We start from the raw sequence: 22,949 nt of genomic DNA, 5'->3' as shown, positions 1-22,949 counted from the left end.
ATAAAAAATAAAATCAATTATAATAAAAATATAAATGATTATAATTAGTTTTAATTAAAAGCATTATAAAACATAGAACTTGGATAAATTGTTTGTATATATATATATATATATATATTCGGGTCATGCTCAAAGTGACGCTGATAGGTGTTTCTTTAAAACAATACTCTAAATAAAAAATAATGTCCATTGTAATAAAAATAGAAATGATTATAGTTAGTTTTAATTAAAAGCATTATAAAACATAGAACTTAAATAAATTGTTTGAATATATATTGTATTTGTGTGTATATATACAAAGTGTGTGATAATGTTGACCTTAGTGAAATATCTCAATGTTCAAAAGGAATAAGTAATTAAAAATAAAATAATTTAGTTAATTATTTCTTAGTAAGAGAGAAATGGGTAATTCATTCAATTTTTAATATATAATAATAATAAAAACATGCCAATTAAAATAATTTTGTGTGAAGAAAAATGAGATCTGCTAGGATTACGAGCAAATACTGAAGCATCTGACAGCGTCAAATCTGCATTTTTTGCAATCGTTTTCGTACTTGAAGGCTCTGACAGGGGGATATGAGTGCCCCTGCTGGTGGGGGAAAGATCCCCTCCTATCGCAGTGTAGCAACAGGTGAAACCAATGGAAAAACAAGTACGTTGCATGGCCAAGGATCTGCCTCTAATGAGGGCCTCGTAATAGGAGCCCAATGGCAAGCACGAATATGTGGGCATTGTCTCCCATGTTGTCACACCCCTATCCTGGCGGTGGTTTTTTAACCGCACATAGGCAGGTGCGGCACTGCTACCCACTATTTTTTCACCAATATTTATGAGTACGGAATACGCCTAACCATTCAACACTTAGTTATTTTCTTCAATTATACTAAGCATTATCATTACACAGCGGAAATAACATTTACATCATCATCATATCATCATATGAATGCACAACAAAAATACTTTCTTTTAAATGGGAGGGGCAACTCCCAGATTATAGATTTTGCCCAATAATACAATAATTCAGTCTTTTACAAATACAAGTACAAATTAAGCCTTTGCTGGAAACACCAAATTTCACCTCAGCAAAGCTTCTTTAAAATTACGCAGTTTGCCTGCTTGTGTCGGGTCGCCCTCATTCAACAGCGCCCTCCTTCAATTATTTCGTTCAGGGCCGCTCACCTGCAACTCGTCATTCAGGGCCGCCCACCTGCTGTGTCATGTCATGCTGCTCAGCCGCACCGTGCATGAGCACTCACTTGCCACCGTGCAGGGTCACCCACGTTCAGAGTTCATTGTTCACACTGCTCACGCGTTGTTCGGATGTTGATCAGCCTGTCCTGCCCATGCACACCCTCCCAACTGGGTTGGGTCGTTCAGTCGTACCCGCAAGTCGGGTCGCCTGTCGTTCGGCTGCGCCCACCGCAGCTCGGGTCGCCCTGCCAACCTGATCCTGCCAGCGTCCATTCACCGAAACTATCTGCCCTTTCATCGTTCACTCAGCTGTTGTGTCCCAAAACTCATCTGTGCACACTCGCCTCCATTTTCTTCAAACCCAGCTCGGCACTTCGGCCCTTTGTCTGCTTGCACCTTGCCTCGGCCTTATCCTTCGCTCTTGTTAAGTCGTCAAGTGCTCTTGCCTAAGAATGCTTGTCCCCTGATGATTCTCTCCTCAAGTCGTCCTCCCATACTTATATCCATTGCCCAAGTGTTTAAGCGGGTCGGCCCACCCCCAGGCTAACCATGTAACTCATCCATTCAACCGTCGGGTCCACTTCCCCACGTCGACCCATCCAGGGCGTCCTCCTTCATACGTCAGCTGAAACTCGGTTTTTTGACTCCCTTATAAACTCGTCATGCATGCGCCCATACTTAGCTGAATTTCCATTTCGGTTTTCTGACTTCCAAGTAACTCATCGCATCGTCGTAAAACTCGCCTTAGCACAACTCATCGGGGCGCATTTAACCGAATGCTCCCTCTCGTCATATCGTCGGGCGTGCTCGCCCGTTGCCTTTAACCGAACTCGTGTGGTCGTCGCATAAGTCAACTTGTCGCACATAACCAAAGATGACTCACCTATCGCACACATGTGGTGCGCCCTCCTCGTCTCGGGGTCCCGACACATGTGAAACCAAGAAACCCAGATTCATGACACCCTCCAACAAACTGGAGAACTACCACAAGTACATGAAGGATCATGCCCTGATTTGCAAATTTATTGGGATTTGGCCATCAGAAAAGGACTTGATCAAGTGGATCCAGCTAAAATGGCAACCCAAAGGCCATATAGATCTGAAGCTTGGAGCTCGAGGGTTTTTTACAGTAATATTCACCAGCCTGGAGGACAAGGAGAGGGTTTTTGAAAATGGACCATACTTTTACTACAATGCAGGGCTTTTTATGAGATATTGGGAGGAATGCTACAATCCGGATTAGGAATAGTTTATGGCCACCCTTGTCTGGGTTCACCTCTTCGCTCTACCGGTAGATTTCTGGGATCCAGAAATTCTAGAAGGGATAGGAAACTCCATTAGAATATTTGTGAAAGTAGCTGAATCGACCCGTCGAGGGAGATACACTTCGTATGCCTACATCTATGTTTACATGAATATCATTGAACCCCTCCCTGAATTTGTAGAACTGGAATACCAAGATGAGATCTGGCAGCAACCTCTGGATTACGAGCACATCCCTTTTCGTTGTCGTCGTTGCCATGAGTATGGCCACTTGTATAAAGCCTGCCCATTGAATCAAACAGAACCCGAAGTTGGGTCTCAAGCCAAAGAGAAGACTCCACCGCAAGAGGATAATGAAGGTTTTCAAGAGGTCTCACATAAGAAGAAGAATGTGAAACAGGCCCAAACGCATTCAGAAGCAAAGAAACGAAATCCAGAGAATCAAAATCGTTTTTGGGTTCTACAGGATATGGGGGAAAGTTCCAAAGCCGCAAATCAACCGAAAGAAATGGCATGAGGGAAGGAACCAACCAAAACAAATCCTAAGCCAAAACGAAAAGCCCAGATGGAACCCTCGTACAAGGTAGAACAAGAGTAGCCTACGGAGCTCAATATCATGGATATTGATACAAAAAAGGAGGATTCAAGTGCCGAAGAACAAATTTTGAAGAAAATGTTGGATGAATGGAGGAATCTAGATGAGAGGTTCATTCTCGAGGATCAAAATAAGTTTTACCATGACTGTTGGCCGGATAAATCGATCTTGTGGACAAGGCTGATCTCCCTAGTATTAAAAGATATCTAGCAACAAGCAGGACAAACAAATCTACCTTTCTCTAAACATATTGCGATTCATTAATAAAAACTGTAGAGGTGTTTAGACCCTACCTTAAGTCCAACGCTAGTTTGTAGCAGTCATTCTTCAACCGTCTGAAAGAGTTTCCTTTTGAGAACCTGCAATCACAAACAAGCACACATCAAATAACACCTGCATAGCTAATATCATAAATCATGTTAGAGAAAGATTTCGGCGCATATCACATAGAATTTCGTTTGTCGACGCGTTTCGAACCAACTAGTGTGGTTCATCGTCAGGACAAGTTGAAGAAACAGATCTAGCTCCTCATGTTAAATAGTCAAGGAATCCATAAAATAAACCATAAAACACAGCTTATTGAGAAAAATAAACTTATTTGTATTAACTTTGAAATAGAAAAACCTTACAACCTTGGTGCCTTGATGTTGTACAAGCTCTTCCCAGAGTCCGAAACAGGAATCTCCTTTACTTTGACAAGCCTCACACTCTTCCAAATGAGATCAAAGAGGTATGTAATCTCTCCTCACAAAATCTCAATTAGGAAGACTAAGTTCTAGCAGCATTTCACCTCAAAAATATTCAGCTTTCAACCTCCCAAGTAACCAGCCCAATGCTTCATTTTATAGTGCAAAGGAAGGAGGTTACAGGTCCACCTATGAAGGGATAGAGTCCTCCTTCAAAGGGATAAGCTCCTCACATCAAGGGGTTAGCTCCTTAAGGTATGGGATGCATGAACCTTAAAGGAGCAAACTTGCCACCTCAAGATTCCTTCCAGAAGCTTCTAGAAATGACTCAAAGTGAGTTTTTAAGAATATACTTGCGCCTTTTTGACTTTTACAGGGGTCTGCACCCATAACACAGAGACAGAGTGGTCAAGTACGCAGGGGACATGACCTTTAGGTGCGGGACCGCAGGTAATGCTAAGAGAAAGTGCGAAACCAGAGTTTTAGAGACTTTTGAGGGCTTTCTCTTATTTTCAAGGCTTGATATGAAGAACTGAGGCTTAAGACTTGCAAAGGAGGAAAGTATGAGTGGTAATGGACTCACACAGATTGCAGAATGTCAAGGTGACAATTTTTGTGCAACAGATTGCCCCCTAAAGTGTGAAGTCTGTAATAAATGAAGATGAAGTCTTTCATGTATGAAGAGTGAAGTACTTTATCATTTCAAGGATCATCCTGTAGACACCCTAATCGGAACCTGTAAAAACATTCAATGCTATATATATGTGTGTGTGTGTGTGAACATATCATCGCTAAGGTAGGCATTCCCATACTCAGATTAAAATTGATTGGAAAACTGACTAAACTGCTATGATATAGGAATGATTTTGTAATACATTACGAGTATAGACATATGTAGACACAGTATGGGAGTAGCCATCTGTTTATGAATAGTCCACTGTATAATGAATAACAAAATTCCTCGCAGCTTGGATGGTGGAAACTAGATCCAGGGCCTTGATTTATGCTTCCTGAACTAGTACGATTCTATCCATGTGAATGAATGTGTCGAAGTCGAACATGGTAGAAACCACTTGATTACTAGTCAATGATGTGAGCTGTTAACGAGTGTGAGAGAAACCACCAGTAATGTCAATGGCTCTCAAAGTACTTAGTACAATCCATGAAATGCGAATAAATGAGTTGATGTCGAACATGTCATAGAATCCTTTGATCGAAGGTCAATGATGCAACCTGTCGTCGAAGGCGAGAAACCTGCCATTAGGGCATGCAGATTCCAAGGTACTGACGATTTCTAGATCATCTTTCTAGATAATGAGCTGAAGTCGATAGAAAGCGATCTGTCGTAGGCAAGCCCACAACACGAAATCAAGTTTTGAAGAAATATATTTGGCAAGGACTAACTCAGGGATGGTCAAAATGGATGACAGATATTTTACAAATGAATGGTTTATTTGAACTGACCTCTTGAACACATAATGACACTGCAGATGGTTTGGTGACAATTGACCCAAAGCTAATACCCAGAAACCGGCTGAAGACTTTCAATATGGTTTGATTAATTGTTAGGCAAAGGATTTCTCAACTCAGGTAAACAAAAAATGTCGTGTTCAAGAGTGGTTGACTGCTTTTCTAAAACACAAAGTATAACAAATAGGTTCATTTTTCTCTCTTTTCCCCCATCATTTCTGGCAAGTACCTCTTTATTTTTGACAAGCTTGAGGAGGAAAACATTTGCTTGTTTACAAGCTCACCCTTCGGATGAGTCCAACTTAGTTTAAAATTCGAACACTAAGAAGGAGTGGTTCGTTCCTGTTTAAAATTGAACAGGTCCTTTACTGTTAAATTTTAACGAGTCCAGTATAGGAAAAACTCAGTGTTTTTCAATTTTAGGGAGTCAGAAGAAAAACTTAAGAAAACTCCATGGGTGTCCTTTTTCGTAAATTTGTGTCCCCTAAGCCCGAAAAAGTATAAAATAATACTTGATAGAATCGCTTGATCATTACGATCAAGGAGTACTTTTCATAATTAGTGGTTTTGATCTGAAAAAGTAAAAAGCGATCGAAGACACGTCGTTTTAAAACCAATATCGAACTTGAAACGACAAAAGTCCGGCAATATTTTCATGTTTATACGGTTAGAAAAGAGTTGTAAGTGGACCGCCTTTTTAATTCTGTTTTACGAGTTAAAAAGGGAAAAACTCGGAAATATTTTCATATTTTACGAGTCAGAAAAGAGCTTAAAGAATACTTGTCCTAAAGGAACGAGTGGTATATAGGGTAGTAACTGGTTCCGGCAATGGAGGAACTGCTTAAAACATGTAATGGTTAAGAGGCTGGCTAATAAAACCACTCATAGATGTTGTCCCTTAGGAAAGGAAAAACAACCAAGTGAAAGCATATGATCGGCCAAAGAGATGGTGGCGATGGAATGAAAACAACTAAGGCTCATCTAACAGAATTTAGCGGATAAAAACGGCAATCACAAGATGTAAATCGGGTATGGGTTCATTTTTACACAAGCTTGAACCATAGAGAACTCTGCTTGGATTTGGTTTCATGTTTACGCAAGCTTGAAATGAGAAACTATGCTTGTTATAAGTTCGCATGCCCCCAGCATAATGACGCAAATCGAGGTACATGTATAGGTTCATTTTTACACAACTTTGAACCATAGAGAACTCTGCTTGGATTTGGTTTCATGTTTACGCAAGCTTGAAATGAAAAACTATGCTTGTTATAAGTTCGCATGCCCCTAGCATAATGACACAAATCGAGGTACATGCCCCCCAAGCTTCATTGCATTCAACCAAGTGGATGGAATGAAGGTTCACTTTCGAGATATTAGAAAGACTCGACTTGGAAAGGGAGTTGTTTCATTTTTTAATGAGGTTGACACAAGAAAAGAACTATCCTTAAAGCCCTTGTTTCATTTTTTAATGAGCTTGACAAAAGACAAGGAACTATGCTCTAAAATCCTTGATTCATTTTTAATGAGCTTGACATAAGATAAGGAACTATGCTCATGAATCCTTGTTTCATTTTTTAACGAGCTTGACACAAGACAAGAACTATGCTCGTAACACCCGGTTTCATTTTTTTAACGAGGTTGATACAGGTAGAAACTATCCTTACAACATCCGGTTTCATTTTTTAACGAGGTTGAGACAGGAAAAAACTATCCTCGCGATAGGTCAGGAATCAGAAAACAACTGTACCACCTGATATGCAATTTCAAAGGGATTCAAAGGCATCGTGCCATCAAATGAATCCACCTCGGAATCGGAAGGTACGATCCAAGGATCATCAAAAGCAATAGTGTTCGATGAAATCATATGAATAGTTGCAATAGAAGGCGATACGTTAGGAGGAGGGACGGAAAAAGTTCCCAGTAAACCAGAATCTTTAATCAAACCTACTCCAACATCCTTGTAAGGGATTGTCATTTTACCGACGTGCTGAACACTATTTGTGGAGGCTAGGTCAGATGAGAAATAACTCAGCTGGTCTATCGTAACAATGTTTCCGTTATGAGGAAACTTAATAAGCCAAAAGACCGACGAAACAATAGCAGTCATAGCATAAGACCAACTGCGACCCAGGAGAAGGTTGTAATCTAGAGGGGCATCAACCACTTCGACATCTAGATTTACAGTTTTGCCTTCAACCCCTATAGGTAAATCTTCCAAAATACAAGAAGGATGGAACCCTCGGCCATCAAAAGCCTTTAGAATTGTCGGAGATTGATTGAGTGTAGGAGAACCAAGCGATTTCCAACACTGGATCGACATAATACACGTAGAAGCCCCTTCATCAATCACAGTCCGAAAGCAAGGTCTGTTTTTTACTACCATTGGAATCTGGAAAGCCATTTGATGAGGGAGACGGGGTGTACTATTCTCTAAATCAAAGATTATTAGGTTCGAATCCTGAATATCGACAGCTCCTATAGCAGACAATAGTAATTTACGTTGTGCTGGGCATGATTGCAGCACTTCCAAAACCGACATTGCTGAAGGGGCAATGGCTAAGTCTTCAACAATGTTATAATTCTGAGTAGCTCTTGCATATGGATTGAAAGCTGATTTCTGAAATATACCTTTAGTAGGCGGTTTGGTTACTAAGTCTGGGTTGGGTTTCTCAATCTGTAGTGGAGCAGACCCAGGAGGAGGTGTAGTTGATGGGTTTGAATTAGAAGATTCTGCTTCTTTACCATCAACAGGATTGTTACTACCATAATCTTGCAATCGTGTCGCAATCCTAACATGAGACATCATCACAAAGGGTTCTTCTGAGGTATTCAAGGAAGAAGCAAATGCTTTACTATCTTGAGTAGGAGAAGGATCCTTCAAGACAGCGGGCATTTGAGAATCTTTAACAAATTTCGAAAACTCTGCTTGATATGGGCATTCTTTAGTAAAATGATCCTCGTCGCAAATGAAACAAGGATAGCGAGGTTTTCGTTTTTCGTCAACAAATTCATTTTTATTTGTTTTATCTTTTGAATTTTGATTGTTTTTGTTCTTCCCCTTCTCTTTACTACCAGATTTGGTCGTAGATGAATCTATGACATGGACGTCGGCAGAAACTTCAGCGGAAGAATCTCCTTTCAGGGAATCAGGTAAAGTTATTGTAGGAGAAGAATTCTTTGAAGATTTCTTCTTGCTTTTAATACTAACTGAACCAATCATACCATCAGTGGCATGAGACCCTGAAGGAGCTGTAGTTTTCAGAAGATTAGGGATTTTTTCGTGTAAAGTACCTGACTGCGTATAGACAAGGTCAAGGTACTGAGCCTGAGCAATGACTTGCTCTTTAGTGACAACTCCTGCCTTAGCTACATCTTCAGTGATTTTAGGTAACAATGATTTAACGAACCATTCAGCTAAAATTTGATTCGGAATGAAAAATTTCACTAAATGCCTTCTACGTCGCCATTCATGAATATTATCAAAAATATATGTCGATGTGGATTGTTTTAGTGAAGTTAAGAGTTCCGTGCCATTGTCGTATCTGACAGGAAACTGAAAATGAGTTAGGAAAGAAGTGGCTAACTGACTGAAATTATAAAAAGAGCCTCGTGGTAACTCAATGTACCATTTGGCGGCAAGACCAATAAGAGTTCTTTGAAAAAGACACAATCGAATTGAATCATCAACGATGGAATTAGATGCACACCAGAGGTGATAAGTCATAACATGATTTGACGGATCCTCACCTGACTTACCCTCGAATTTTGGGATATCACTGGGCAACTTATTAGGCATTGGCGGCCAGTACGGAAGATAATAAATCATATCGTTCGTAAGGCGCGACAAATCAGGTAAATCCAAAGTTGCAATAAATGGTAACTGACGGTTAGGTTCGCGAAAACCTTGTGTAATGAGACCAGCTCCAGGAGGAGGATATCCAGGATACCCTGGAATTGGATTTGCATTGGGAATGTTATAACCTCTTGGAAAACCAGGATTAACCAGACCAAACTGGGGTTGTTGAGGCTGCTGATAAGTATAGCCAGGGTATGGTTGATACTAATAGACTGGGTTTTGTACTGAGCCTCTATACAGTGAGCGGGTTCACGAGCATGGGAAAGTGGGAGAAGGGTGAAGAAAGGGGGCCTGACCTTAGCAGATATTGTGAAGTCTCAACGTCGCGGTGGAGCCTCGGGTCGAGGCGAAAGAGGCATAAGACACCAGGAAGATAAAGGAAAAGATGTAGATCCATCTTCTGGTTGGACTGAGAGGCACATGACTAAGCGACGGGAGACTGCATGGTAGGGGACTGTATGGTAGGGGATTGCGTGGCATAAGACGACGTAGAGGGGGACTACGTGGCATAAGACGACGCAGAGGGCGACTGCGCGGAAGATGGGTTGAAAAACAAATTCTGAGAATCTTCAGGCCACGGTCAAGGCTTACTACAAAGGGACCTTGATGCAGGTGAAACAATTGATTGCGAACTGGGAGGCAGAGTTGAATTCGCAAGTTGAGCTTGAACCACTAGTTGAAGACTGGAGGGAACTAATCACGGACCCTGGGTACATGCATGGTCGTCTCACCGTGTTCAGACAATCCATTCATCTTTACTAGTTAATGAAGTGCATAGTGACCAAAGCAATGGTTATGACCACCAACACAACGACGCACAATGAGGTCAAGCTGAGTCTACAAGACATTCAAAACGAGCTCCAACTTATCCAACATCAGTTGCAAAATCATAACGCCCATTTGGGCCGCATCGAGCGACATATCCCATGTCTGTCGCAATCTGAATTACCAAGATCAAGTGCTAAAGGTCATGCTCCGGCGGAATCGTCGGATGATTAATGGGTCAAATTGTTAATTTTGGCATTTTTTGCTATTTATGTCAGGTAACATTTATGCTTTCAATGTGATGTTTATTAGTTGGTTTCCAGACTATCAACCTTACAAGGTTTGGCTAAAAAGACTCAAACTATTTATGTTTTGGATGACTTTTAATGTGATTTGGTGGCCAACAGATCTGGTTTCCCACTGCGCAGATTGCGGTCATCGAACGACCCATATATTTGTAACCTACTTGTTTATAAATGAATGAATGGAAGGTACTGCTAAGCTTACAATATCAATATATATATATATATATATATATATATATATATATATATATATTCAAAAATACGATTTAGGCAATGAAAATTTTTATAGAGAGAGAAAATCACAATAAATCAAGCACTAAAAGTGATTAAATCTCTTCACATATAAACTTTTTTTTTCAAAATTTACATTCTAAAAAAAATTTGCGTATCAAAAAATTTGATCCCTTACTACATAAAAATTATAAAATCAACTAATATTAAAAAAAAATTATATTAAATTTTTTATTATAAATAATCAATGTCAACTCAATATAAATAAATAAAAAATATAATATAATTATTAATTTTTGGGTCTAAGTAACGTAGTAAATAGACTGCAAAAGATTATTTAACCATTTGTCTTTTGGTGTGAGTAGCGCAATCTCAACTCAACTTGAATTTGATTAAATGAAAACCTATTATTTAAACGAATAATCTAAAAATAAATGGCTGTCGTTTATTTTTAAATTAGTGGGCTGTTTCGACTCTAACTTGAGGGGTTGAATCTAAACGGATTAGGTAAGAGAAGCTAAATTTTGATTAGTAGATTATTAATTCTTATAATGTAGGTTTATTTATCTTAATATCGAGTATTTTTCAACTCAAAGGACAATATGGTTTTGCAAGGTAATTTTTTAAACAAAAGACAGAAGTATGAGTTATTGGGAGTGGTTTTTTTATTATAGTAAAACTGGCTATTTATAAAACAAAATCATGAACTAATGTAATATGTAGTGTTGTATTGATAATTAAATTAAATTAAAGTAAATATAATAAAATATTCAAAAAAAATTGATAGTTAAAGTAAAGTAAATATAATAAAAATTTAAAATCGTATATAGACAAATTAACAATGAAAAATATAAATATTAAAAATAGAGTTGTTTTATTTATATTGTTTTTTTTTCAAAAGGTGGAAAAACCTATCAAACTCAGTTGTCAAACCAACAGTGAGGACAACCATCTCTGGCTGCTATCCGCGAATGTCGGTTGACGCATCACTGTTATCAAGGAAAACCACGCCACCTGGAATAACCCGCTGGTGGTCCGTAAGGGAGCAGGCTTTCACTCCTGCTAGATGCCTCTGGGTCTTGGGCTGTTAACCTGTTTCCTTACGTCCGAGGAAGACGAGCTCTTAGCCAAGCAGAAGCAGTTTTAGGGCATACTCGAGGCCCCATTTTATTTATATTGTTATTTGAATTGATAATCATTTTAATTTATTATTAATACTTTTTTTTACTGATTTATTATCAATATTAAGTAAAACTATATAATTAAATTTGCATATACTTTTTTACTCCTACTTATTAAAGTGTTGAAGAAATAATAAATAATTGTGGACAATAACAACTCTTTTTTTTAAATTTCATGTTAGTTGTATATAAATGTAATTGATATATTGTTTAAATTTATTTTTTTACTTTTATATAAATATTGTAAAAGAATATTTAATGTATATAAAAATTAATTAATTATATATATATATATATATCTAAGCCTGGTAGAACTCTCCCATTTTGGAGTTTACATGTCCATTATTCACCCCACTACGGGGGAGGATAGCACAAGATTCGAACCCAAGATCTCCGGTTCAGTGAGACTTCATTCCACAACCATCGCCACTTAGCTACCCTAGGTGGACCTATAAAAATAATATATTATTATTTTTATAATTATCGTGGATGTGTTTATTTTTATAAAATATATTTTAAATGTAAATTTGTAATACCGTAAATTGTAAATATTCTATTTACTTTTGTTAAAGTTACTTGGTGGGCTATGGATAAATGTTTATTTTTTAATTTTACATTAATAAAATATTGCATCTAATCAACCATGAATATTAAAGTGGGAAAAGACATTGAAATATACTTTCACATTCCATCCATTAAAAGATAGTTGAGAAAAACCCAAGAAGGGCTATGGGCAGATGTAGTTGCATGTCTAGATTCCTCTCCATGGAGATAGATTATCGCAGTTAGGGAAAAAGTTAGCCAAGAGGGTGAGAAGGGAAAAAGCCTGAAACAACCTTGTGAACTTGGAGTTTGGTTGGAGGGGCCTAAGAGAGGAAAGTAAAAGTTGTTTAGCTTGATACCCTCATAACAGAACGTTGTTGAGGGAGGCAAGTGTAATGCCCTCCTCCCACATTTACCCAAGTTAACCGGTTCGCCGGGGTAAATATGTGGTGAGATGCTACTATGATGTGATTCAACTCCCCGTGTATAGTTAAGGAAGTGGAACCGACAAAAAAAACCATTTTGACCTTCCACATATGCTATAGAACCTTCAGAAGCCAACCATTCGTTACAGGTGACCAACCCTTGAGGCAACTTATTTTTTCACCGCCCTAGAGCCTTAGTCGCTCCCATGAAAAGGCATGGATGCGATTGGGACCCTCAAGTTTCTCTCACAACAAGGCATCCATGCGACTTTGGCCTTTTTCAGGCAATTTTGTGCCAGCAACCCTAGATTCTTTGCCACTTTTTCAGGGCTAGGACTCAGGCCACTACCTAGAACTTCATGAAAATTCCAAAAATGATATACCATGGAAACTAGCCATGAAAACATTTGATCAATGACTTGACTGAACCCCTACTAGCCATGACAAACATTTCATCAAACATATCACAAATATGTAATCTACATGTCATAGCAACATAATTGAGCATAGGGGTCTCATACTTATATGAGATTCGTAAGTAAGTATTGATGCCTTATCACAATAGTTGCATTATCATCTATTAGGTCATATATTAATTGTTCATTAATTTGATAATCAAAACATGGTGAGAGTCATACATCAAGATTGTCATAAAATATCCTCATAACCAACATATATTCAACATAAATAACAAAGATATAACAATAATAAAAACCTCATATGAACAAGTATATTTACCCATCGAATACAAGAGGAAAGAAGCTCTTATTAGCATATGCAAAATGAAACAAGGTCTGGGATTTCCACGTACCACCCAACCATAGATTGGTTGAACCAAATCTTTCTTCCAGCCAATCACCCTCGTGCCATATTCCAAGCATGAATGTGGGATCTCATGGAACAAATCCAGAAAAACCAAGCCAGGGCTTCAAGAGGCCAAACCACCACAACCCTCAACTAGTGATTCCACCTCATGGTCATACATCACTAATCATCACCAGATTGGTCTCTACCCAAGTTGTCTAGGGCTCCATAGCGTTTGTTCCAACCAGGGCTTCCAGGACTAGTAACTCAACCCATAGTTGTTGTCGGGCTTCCAAAGTGTAACTCAACCCACCAAGGGCTTCCAGAGAGTTTGTTCAACTAAGGCTTCTAGGACTAGTAACTCAACCCAAGTTGTTACAGGGCTTCCAAAGAGTTTGTCCAACCAAGGCTTCTAGGAATTAGTAACTCAACCCACAACCATAAGGAACATGAGAACCAACCAGAAAAGCAAAGGAAAGACACCCACAACACCATGGTTATCCATAAAATGGAAAGGCTAGGAAAATCCATCATCAATCCAAGCAGTCCTCCATGCTAATGATAGATCATAACCAAGAAACCACATGCATGTGTCATTCATGCCAATACTAGCAAGGAAATTATACATGCAACTCGGTACCTACAAGAAAAAACCATTGTAGATGTTGATCCTGATGTCCTCTTGCACTTTCCTGCTCTTCCTTTTCCTTTTTGCTCCAAATCCCAAGTATGTCACACTCCTCCAAGGATGCTCCAAGAAAACTCTAAGTGTACAAGAGTATGAGAGAGAGAGAAGAATAGAGAGCTCCAAGCTAAAACTGAAAAAATTCTTTCAATTGATCCTCGGAAGCCTTTTTATTAATGAGGCCTCTAATTTCTTCAATTTTTCATTATTTTCCTTCATTTTCCTCACATGCAACCTGTGACCTTTCACCTTCATTTTCTCCTAATTTCCATCATTTTCATAAATAAAATGCCAATTAATGCGTCATGCCTTTCCAAAGCCTTTGTCATTTCCTTTGCCAATTTCCATAGCCATTAATTAATCACAAGCGATCCTTATCACTATGTGTTTTCCCAACGTTCATCTTGGAATATGTGTCCCATGACCTTGGTTATTATTTTGCCTTTATTATTATTACATGGATTTTTTTTACCAGGGTTGTTACAACAAGGCACTGCCAAAAAGGAGTTTCTGAGTTGGTTGGCTAGTGGAATTCCAAACTGAACCCTATGTGGTCAGTGAAACCCTATGTTGGACCTGGCGTGGTAAGAGAATGTCTTAGCTCCTGTCAAGGAAAAGAAAATTTGGATTTGAAACTAGCTTGGGCGGTGGGGGGGGGGGGAGGGTATTGGTTCTCATTGGTTAGGTGGGGCATTCTTTTCCCCACTGTGATTTTTGTGGAATGTTCAGTTTTTGGAAAACACATCAATACAATAATTTGGATGGTTTTTCCTGTATCTTTATTTTCTGTTATATATGCAATTATTTTATTTAAACTTGATAATGTGGAATTGCCAGAAGTTGTTGTGAATGAATTAGGTTAGACTCAAGGTTTAATGGACAAAATAGATACCTATCCATAAACCTAGAACAATCCTAGTTCCTGAGTAAATAGATCTGGAAGGTATATGGCAAGTCTCGGAGACAGGTCTCACCAGCCTTCTAGACCACAAGAAATTATATTAATATTTGTGCATATGAAAAATATTTATCAAAGAGAGTACAGTGGGGTCTATGATTGAGTTTAAACCCTTGTCATTTTACATGTAATTGGTACTGATAAATGAATTTAGTATTGTAACACACCCCCTTAATTAACATGTGATGGTTACCATGTTACCCCACTCTGATTGTGCGGTTACAAGAATGGACTAAGGTGAAAATTTTCTTATGATTATATATATAATCATTTTTTTAGAGATGCACCAAACACTCTCATAATGTATATGACACACTGAGCTCTCTTAAAAGTCCTATTGACAGTCTTTCTGATCAGATGAGGATATTATCATTCAATTTTGTACGCATGCCTCCATGTTCCAATTTTCAGTATGGAATCCACAACCACTAAGGTCCTTGGAAATGAATGAATATTTTAGCACTTCTCACTACCACACACCTCACATATGGCCATAAAAGATATTTTTGGCATTTGTTCTTGTCTTGTAAAATACTATATCTTCAAATACGGCTTTAAGATCCATGGCAGTATAATGAAAACAATATTTTTTTGTTATAAAATTCTATTCTTGACCATAACCAAGGTGTCGTGAAAATACTTATCCTTTCACAATGACCTCGTGCCCTTTTTCATAGAATTTAGTCAACCATTGCATTGACACTTCTATAGCTCTTCTAAAATATGGTCATTCATGACATAATCTGCCCCACCCTCTGGCCTCCAATTACGAGAAACCAATAATAACTACATAGAAGTGAGTAGAGTTTAGTTTCTTGAATAATGAATATGTGTGTGTGTGTGTGTGTTTTATAGCTCCTTACAACAAAGGGTTCAAACTCAAAGATGACACCTTTCTGCACATTATAGTCTAATATAAATGACTCCTAAATAATATGCAACAAATAAGACTAATTGAAGCAACTACCAACTCCAAGTTCATTGAAACAATATTCTTTTTTTTTGCATGGAATTTGATATCCTAATTTATTTAGTAAATCTGTGAGGATTATTTTCATTTAAGAACTTCTATGAAGCACCTTCTTCACAAAGCAGAAAGCCAAGATGCATCTTGCTCAAAAGATGCAGTGACCCGATAAGCATCTTTATTATGGAGAAGAGTGCCTAGAATACTTAAGTAAGAATAACTCCTTAATTTGGCAAAAAATGGTGGATATTATTACAGACTTGGTGGCTATAAGGAATTCCCATGACCAAAAGAATGTATAAATCCATATAATTGTATGTGAGGCTAGAGAGCTCCCCCTGGGATAGACAAATTGACATAAAAGGTGAAGTGAATACTTGCAAAACATGCGGTAAGAGGATATGAAATGTGAAAACTCATAACCTTGTCTCCCATTTATGATTTTTGAGTGTCTATTAGGGGTCTTATCGAATGACATTTTATTATTGTGTTGCTATGTGTTCCTTTAGAAAAAGTAATAGACCAAAAGAGATTTTAAAAAAAATTGAAAGAGGATCAATATCATTTACTCCATATTCCCTATAATGGTAGGGCCATGCAATTTTATCTTGCCCTATATAGCACATGCTTTTCATAAGGTGTATAAAGCATGATGACTTGATGTTATCCTCAAGCTCCTCTGGTAATCCATTCAGGGTTCCAAACTCAATGATAGAAATGAAACACAAGGGTTATGCTTGCTGGAGGACTTGACCAAACAACTTACAACTGGCATTCCTTTGCCCAACATCAGTGACACAACATAGGTGAAAGGTACCATTGTTGAAAACAGGCCAAACAAAGTCCATTTTCAACAAAACTTGAAACATGACTTCTTGATGGAGGTTACCTCATCATGGAGATTTCAATCCGATAATCCATATGTACTAAGGGCATCCTTTAATGCTTGGAATATGGGTGTTGTGTCATACAATATCATTGTATGGAACTCACCACCATACTACTACAATGAATCAGTTGCTCATAAAAAGTAATTTTGGTTTGTTTCTTCTCTTTATAGGGTTCAATCTTTTGTGTAAAAGGTTGTGCTTCTCATGGATAGGAAATAAATGATGTACCCAAGGTTGATTTGGGCTCAATATTTTAAGCTCTAATATTCTAACCTCCCTTAGATCAGTGAAAAATTATCATTTATGCCAGCCTTACTAATAACTAGAGGGTTAGGCCTCCCTCCCACTTTGTGTAGCAGGAAACAATTTGTTTTGACAGGAACGTAAGCTCTTATGTGTTTTCACACACTGCAACTTCTCGTACTTTTATTCCCTGTGAGGTACCCAAGTCCTATTTGAGCTATGGCAGACCTTGTTCTTGAAATATAAGTTAATTGTTTCCCGCAACCTTACTACGATTGAAGCTTAAGAATGAAAGGGAGAGAAAGCTTGAGTATCTATATAGTTAGTAAACTAAACTCAGGCCTTGGAGATATGCATTTGAGTAGTGGCATCGTAACAATATCTATCTTGAGAGCCATTGGGATAAATAAATAGTTGTGTATGTTGGTAATACTAAATTGAATGAAGGTTGGGCAATAGGTGAAACATAAGCGGTTCCAAAATAAGTGGCTAAAAAAAGAGGTAAGATGCATAGTGCATGCATCAGATAGGATAAAGATGACATGTTATGAAAAGAGCAACCACTGGTCCAACTCCCAAGTTGAGAAAGGGGATCCACATGACCAGAAAGTTCTCCACTCATGGATATTTAACCTTAGAATTACTAGTACTCATTTCATTCAAATACATAAAAAGAGGCAGGCCTTATTATTCAATATTAGTAGGAAAAAAACCATGTGGTTAATATACTATACATTTGATTTATACGCAGACATCCGAGAAATACAATGGCATATAGAAATAGAGCAATACTTATATTTTTTTTGTTGATTCTGGAAAGTGAGATAAGGATCCTATTTTTCTGCCCAACCTTAGACGAGTTGTCGCCAATGTCAATGTCACTTGTAGTTGTCACCCACTAGCTAGATTTTAGAATTGAAGGGGAGCGCTTAAAGGATTTGTTCTCTGCCACTACCGGGAATCTAAAGTTTACTTCATTGTCTCCACCCAGTGTTTAGCGTTTGAGTCTCATTGCCTCCACTCCTAATCAGGAGCCCAGAGACTGTTGCAAACACTGCTCATCTTCATCCCCTAAAAAATTTCTCTTCTTATGCTTTATCTCTCCCTCTTCCTTGTTCCTCTTTGTCCATTGTCTTCTTGTTACTGAAAAAAATGGTGAATTCATCTGCACCCGTTCAGCCATGAGTAGTCCCTCCATAACGTGACCCCCAATTAAATTTGTCTTTAATTCCTTGTAACCATTTTCTAGGAGATATTTTTTTGTCCTTGATTTTGCCTGATTATTTTTCCTTGATATGTCACGTTCTGAGCATGCTTGGCAACATGCCATCGTTTCCACTTAATGACCCAATTTTTGTCTTGATAATCTCGATCCATCTCCCTCCCCCAACTTTGAAATCTGTCTCATCTCATCCTTGCATAATTTTATTTACATCAACATTACAATGCTTAAAATAGGTGGTTGGTCTATCACAAATCAAATCATGCAAATAAATTTCAAAATCATAACACATCATTCATAAAGTAAAAGATTCCCAAAAATTGACTCAGTGTCCTGGTTCCGACATTCATGGCACTCTTCGCCACCATAGCATGTACACATATGTGTAACAAAATCAAATTCATTTCCATATCTCTAAAATTGGGTCTTTCCATGTGTAGGTAAAACTCAACTTGTTTCCCTGTAGTTGTGTGTGCATCCATAGGTTTTTTAGTAACTATACATATATCACAACACAAAAATAACATCAACGTTTGTTTTCAAGTTTAGAAACACATGTTCACATTGGTTATAACCATCAACCTACATTTGCACATGTTAGATCCATGCTAATAAAATAATCATAATCAACCTCTTTGATGAAATCACCATTCGAAACCATCTACTTAAACACTTGGCAAGATTTGACCTTCTTACTATAACACCTGCAACCTCACACCATATTACCATTCATCAATTCCTAAATCCTTGCATGTAATCTCAATTTAGCACATATTCCTTGTGGAAAAATATAATCTCATGCTTGAAGCTTGGGAGGGTTTTCTAATATATCTAAGAAAGTTCCACATGACAGTGGACACCAAAAGAGAATGGCTCCAACAATAACAACATATCTGATGCTAAGATAAACTAGTAAGTTTACTAGCAACCTATCAAAATAGGGATGTATTAAACATTGCATGCATACAATCTGGATTCTCCATTGCTCTATTACAAAAATTCTAAATGTGCACAAGCTGAACTATTCCAACAAATGGAAGCTGAGGGTCATACAATGTGATAATATTGTGTTTCCAAGGTGCATGTTGCATTTAGTAACAAGTATGAAGGCTTCATTAGTTCCCCTGGCTCCTCGACGAGTATCTTGTTGTCTTTCTTAACTCATGGTTACACATACAACAACAACCATAGCTAGTCACTTTGCCAAATATAGTACAGATGTGATATTATATGTATATGTTATGACACAACTACATGTTGGTATGCATATATGCACAACCACGCATCATTCATTTTTGCAGTTCATGCATGCCTTCAAGTCCTTGCATACATCAATTATTAACTCTTACATTAGCAACATTTATATGCCCTACTTACTGTACATAGCATCTTTATTATTCAGATAAATATGACAATGTAGAAAGATTTGAGGTAAGGAATTCTCCCTTTTAATCTCCACATGAACGGCAAGGGTTTCCATGGACCGATGGCCAACTTGATTTCAAAACATACATTCAATCATACACAACACACATTAGCTATCATATTCTCACCCATGTAGTAAATCATATACTCGAGTGTAATTTCTACTCTATTTATCATGCAACTTTGTATGAACAAACAAATATTTTAGGTGAGCAACTCCCTTATTGACTAATCCAACTCTTGGTGCTACCTCATTTCCTAAAATTGGCAGTTTTCATGCTATCATTGCCACATACAAGGGTTTATGTTCTTTCCCTTATCTTTAGTTTCCTTGGAATCATATTTTATCCTGGAGAATTGCCTTTGGCCTTGTAGGCGGGTCTCTCACACTTGAACTTATGATTTTCAAATTGAGAGGACCTATTAACTCTATCTTAGTAAGGATATTTGTAAAAATATTAGTAGCAGTAGGGAAGAGTGTTACCACCTTTGGGTTTATTTGTAGATGACATTATTGGTAAATTTCATCCCTGAGCACACCTTATATATATATATATATATATATATATATATATAAACTTCCCAGTAGTCTTTTGTTATCTTAAATAACAAATCATTCTAAGTGGATTGAAAATATTACTGCCCATTCATTAAGCAATCTTCCAGATCTAGGTCCAACGGTTTTCTAGATTGTAGATTTTTCATTTAAAGAGGCCCTCATAAGGAATATTTAGCAATTCAAATCCTTGGTTGTGGTAGGTATTCTAAGAAGTTTCATTCTGAGAAGTGAAAATGAGACGGAGCTTGTTTGAGAATAACTCATGCAAGCATCACGGGTTGACCCAAAGATTGTGAATGGGTTTGAATAATAAGTATGACTATGGAGGCATGAGTTGGGCCATAGTGCTTCCAACATAAGGGGAGAGGGGGGGTTGTGGTGGCGGCCGGGATTTTAGAAGACATGTGATTTTGGAAAGAATATTAATTCACATTTGCAGGTTATTCAACAATAAATTTAAATAAATAAATAAAAATTGAGAGGTATGTTATAGGTGGTATCAGAGCCATGGTTACCACACTATGGCCTATTCAAGGGCTAACCCAGAAAACATCAAAATTGTATTTTCTTTTCCACAAAGAGAAAAGAAGAAAGACGAGGTGGTAAGATGACCACACCAAGATTGCCTATAGGAACTAGTTATATACCCTTTCGAGGACCTAATCTAGGAATGTGGGTCTAGTTAGGGGAAGAACCCCGATCCACAACTGCAATATTGTTGGAGACATTGCAATGGTTGAGGACAAAAATGGATAATTTAAGGGATGATAATGAGCTATTAATGAGGGAACATGAAAGAATAATTAAAAGTCTAACCGATAGGTAGAATCAAAGAACTTCTGCCCCGAAACCCGATAATAGAAATAGAGCAGAATCTCAAAAGAAGAAAGAGGATAGTATTCCATAGAAAAGTCTTACATGGGAATGAGAGGGTAGTAAGGAGACAAAAGAAGAGGAATCTAGAAATGCTTCTCGGGAAAAAATTCTTAGAGGGGTGAAAAGATAGAAAAGAGAATAACAAGTGGAATTTAGAAAAATTAAACCCCCAACGTTTGATGGTGAATATGAGAAAGTTGCAAATTCTCACTTAACAATCTATTAGCTCCAGGGAAAAGCAACCCTGTGGTGGGAGGAAGTTAAGATGGTTTAGGTAATTAATGAGCAAGGGGTAACATGGGAGAATTTATAACAACAATTCAGGAATAAATATTTAGTTGAGCAGTTTTATGATGATAAAGCTAAGGAATTTCATGACCTCAGAGTGGGTCAACTAATTATCGATCAGTATGTGGAAATTTTTTCTACCTTATTGAGGTACGTTCCTTATATACGAGAAGAAAGGCCAAAGTACAACAATTCATAATTAGTTTGCCAATATTTATGAGGTAAAATTTAGAGTTTGATAACCCTGGGATCATGGACGAAGATGTCCATAAAGCATAGATATAATATCAATAGATGAATAGGAAGGAGTTAATAACAAAATATGGTGAGGTAAAAAAGGAAAAAAATATCCTCAGAACACTAAGAATACAAAAACTATGAACACTAAGAATATTCACAGAAGTCAACAAAGTAAATTTATAGGAAAAGGTCAACAAAAATGCCAATCGCAAAATGAATTCAAACCAATAGAATTGTCAGGAAAATTTGATTTTGACACAACACAGAGATTGCCATTATAGTGTTGGGGTTGTGGAGAACTGCACTATCTTAAAAACTTCCCTTATCATGGAAGGAAAGAACATGCAACAAATATTCAAGAGGCATCTAGAGTAGAAGAAGTGGTGAGAAGTTTATCGAGGATCAATGATACATTGGAGAACTGACAATCTGAGCACCAATCTACAATGATCAAATTTGAAGGTAACATTTGCAATCGTGTTGTGTCCATTTTAATAGACCAAAGAGCAAGACTAAGCTATATTAGTCCCAAAATAGTCGAATCATGTCATCTGCAAGTTAGTAAGTTTAAGAACCTATGGTTGGTTTAGTTAGCCACTAGAGAAAAAAGGAGAGTGGCAATACAAGTTGAGAATTTTCCAATAGAACTGGTAGGCTAGCTAATAGAAATAAATTTAAATATATTTCCCTTAGGTTCTTATGACGCCTTGATTGATATGGATTGTATGGAAAAACATTGGTCCCCTGAAAACATTAAAGATAAAACTATTAGCTTTATTAATGAAGGAGGTTCTAGGAAAGAAATTCAAGGGATAATAATACCTATAAAGTTAAGACAAATCATAGCCTCACACCTGGGGAAATACATTAGAAAGGGCTATCATATTTTTGCAGTCCAAGTGGGATACTTTAAGTCTAAGGAAAAGACAACAAGCTTGGAAAATCTTCCAATTGTTCAAAATTTTGTAGATGTATTTCAAAAAGAGATCCTCAGGTTACCCTCTAAATGGGATATTGATTTTACGATTGATGATGAGCCTTGATATTGCAACAAGAATGCTGCAACTCCCAAGGCTACCGACTTTAATTATCAACCTGGGGTTCGTAAAAACTTAAGAGGTATCGACACTATATGTGCAACATATAATGTGTCCTTCCTTTGCTGTCATGATGTAATGGAGTGCATGTACTGAAGTCAAATTCTAAACTAATTGTAGAAAATGAAATGTTCGAAATGGAACCTTAACTTATTGAGAGAAATAAAATACAAGGAAAGAG

This window comes from Pinus tabuliformis, chromosome X (assembly GCF_031772625.1).
Source record: "Pinus tabuliformis cultivar Carrire ecotype Pingquan chromosome X, CPIR1, whole genome shotgun sequence".
Taxonomy (NCBI): Eukaryota; Viridiplantae; Streptophyta; class Pinopsida; order Pinales; family Pinaceae; genus Pinus; species Pinus tabuliformis.
Note: the sequence above shows the minus strand (reverse complement) of the source record.